General features: G+C 59.4%; 1 protein-coding gene across 1 annotated transcript in view; it reads right to left on the bottom strand.

Moving 5' to 3' along the window:
* The window catches only part of LOC140493666 (complement component C7-like), a 108,382-nt gene that overhangs the window by 95,256 nt on the left and 10,778 nt on the right, over positions 1-2,348 (bottom strand). The window lies entirely within an intron of this gene.

The raw sequence follows: 2,348 nt of genomic DNA, 5'->3' as shown, positions 1-2,348 counted from the left end.
CCTCACACTGAGTGACCCTGAACTGAGTGACCCCCCTCACACTGAGTGACCCTGAACTCAGTGACCCCCCCCACACTGAGTGACCCCCCCCACACTGAGTGACCCCCCCACACTGAGTGACCCCCCCCCACACTGAGTGACCCCCCCCACACTGAGTGACCCCCACACACTGAGTGACCCCCTCACACTGAGTGACCCTGAACTGAGTGACCCCCCCCACACTGAGTGACCCCCCCCACACTGAGTGACCCCCCCCACACTGAGTGACCCCCCCACACTGAGTGACCCCCCTCACACTGAGTGACCCCCCTCACACTGAGTGACCCCCTCACACTGAGTGACCCCCTCACACTGAGTGACCCCCTCACACTGAGTGACCCTCTCACACTGAGTGACCCTGAACTGAGTGACCCTCTCACACTGAGTGACCCTGAACTGAGTGACCCGCCCTCACACTGAGTGACCCCCTCACACTGAGTGACCCCCTCACACTGAGTGACCCCCCCCACACTGAGTGACCCCCCCACACTGAGTGACCCCCCCCACACTGAGTGACCCCCCTCACACTGAGTGACCCTGAACTGAGTGAACCCCCTCACACTGAGTGAACCCCCTCACACTGAGTGAACCCCCTCACACTGAGTGACCCCCACACACTGAGTGACCCCCCCACACTGAGTGACCCTGAACTGAGTGACCCTCTCACACTGAGTGACCCTGAACTGAGTGACCCTCTCACACTGAGTGACCCCCCTCACACTGAGTGACCCCCCTCACACTGAGTGACCCCCTCACACTGAGTGACCCCCCTCACACTGAGTGACCCCCCTCACACTGAGTGACCCCCCTCACACTGAGTGACCCCCCCCACACTGAGTGACCCCCCCCACACTGAGTGACCCCCCTCACACTGAGTGACCCCCCCTCACATTGAATGTCCTCCCTCACATTGAGATACCCTGCGCCACACTGAGTGACCTCCCCCCACTGAGTGACCCCCCCACTGTGTGACCCCCCCAAACTGAGTGACCCGCCTCACACTGATCCCCCCTTCACACTGAGTGACCCCCTCACACTGAGTGACCCCCCTCACACTGAGTGACCCTCTCACACTGAGTGACCCTGAACTGAGTGACCCCCCTCACACTGAGTGACCCCCCTCACACTGAGTGACCCCCCTCACACTGAGTGACCCCTCTCACACTGAGTGACCCACCTCACACTGGGTGACCCCCTCACCCTGTGACCCCCCCCTCACCCTGTGACCCCCCCCTCACACTGAGTGGCCCCCCTCATTGTGGGTGACCCCCCTCATTGTGGGTGACCCCCCTCATTGTGGGTGACCCCCCTCACACTGGTTGTCCCCCCTCACACTGGTTGTCCCCCCTCACACTGGTTGTCCCCCCTCACACTGGGTGACCCCCCTCACACTGGGTGACCCACTCACACTGAATGACCCCACTCGCACTGAGTGACCCCCTCATCCTGTGACCCCCCCCTCACCCTGTGACCCCCCTCACACTGGGTGACCCCCTCATCCTGTGACCCCCCTCACACTGGGTGACCCCCTCACACTGGGTGACCCCCCTCACACTGGGTGACCCCCCTCACCCTGTGACCCCCCTCACACTGGGTGACCCCCCTCACCCTGTGACCCCCCTCACACTGGGTGACCCCCCTCACCCTGTGACCCCCCTCACACTGGGTAACCCCCCTCACACTGTGTGACCTCCTTCCCTTGGTTTCCCTTGCTGCATGTTTTTGGGAAATTGCTGCCAGGGTTTGATCTGAATCCCTCTGTGTGTGTGTGTTTGTGTGTCTGTGTGTGTGTGTGTCTGTGTGTGTGTCTCTGTGGGTGTGTGTGTGTGTCTGTGTGTGTGTATGTGTGTGTCTCTGTGGGTGTGTGTGTGTGTCTGTGTGTGTGTATGTGTGTGTCTCTGTGTGTGTGTGTATGTCTCTGTGTGTTTGTGTGTGTGTGTCTCTGTGGGTGTGTGTGTGTGTCTGTGTGTGTGTATGTGTGTGTCTCTGTGGGTGTGTGTGTGTGTCTGTGTGTGTGTATGTGTGTGTCTCTGTGTGTGTGTGTATGTCTCTGTGTGTTTGTGTGTGTGTGTCTCTGTGGGTGTGTGTGTGTGTATGTGTGTGTCTCTGTGTGTGTGTGTATGTCTCTGTGTGTTTGTGTGTGTGTGTCTCTGTGGGTGTGTGTGTGTGTATGTGTGTGTCTCTGTGGGTGTGTGTGTGTGTCTGTGTGTGTGTCTGTGTGTGTCTCTGTGTGTGTGTGTGTGTGTTTTCCCCTCCCTCCTGCCCCTGAGCTGGGTAATGGATGATTCTCGTTTTCCCTCATGCAGGAT

This window comes from Chiloscyllium punctatum, chromosome 2 (assembly GCF_047496795.1).
Source record: "Chiloscyllium punctatum isolate Juve2018m chromosome 2, sChiPun1.3, whole genome shotgun sequence".
NCBI lineage: Eukaryota > Metazoa > Chordata > Chondrichthyes > Orectolobiformes > Hemiscylliidae > Chiloscyllium > Chiloscyllium punctatum.
This window is presented reverse-complemented; position numbering and strand designations above follow the sequence as displayed.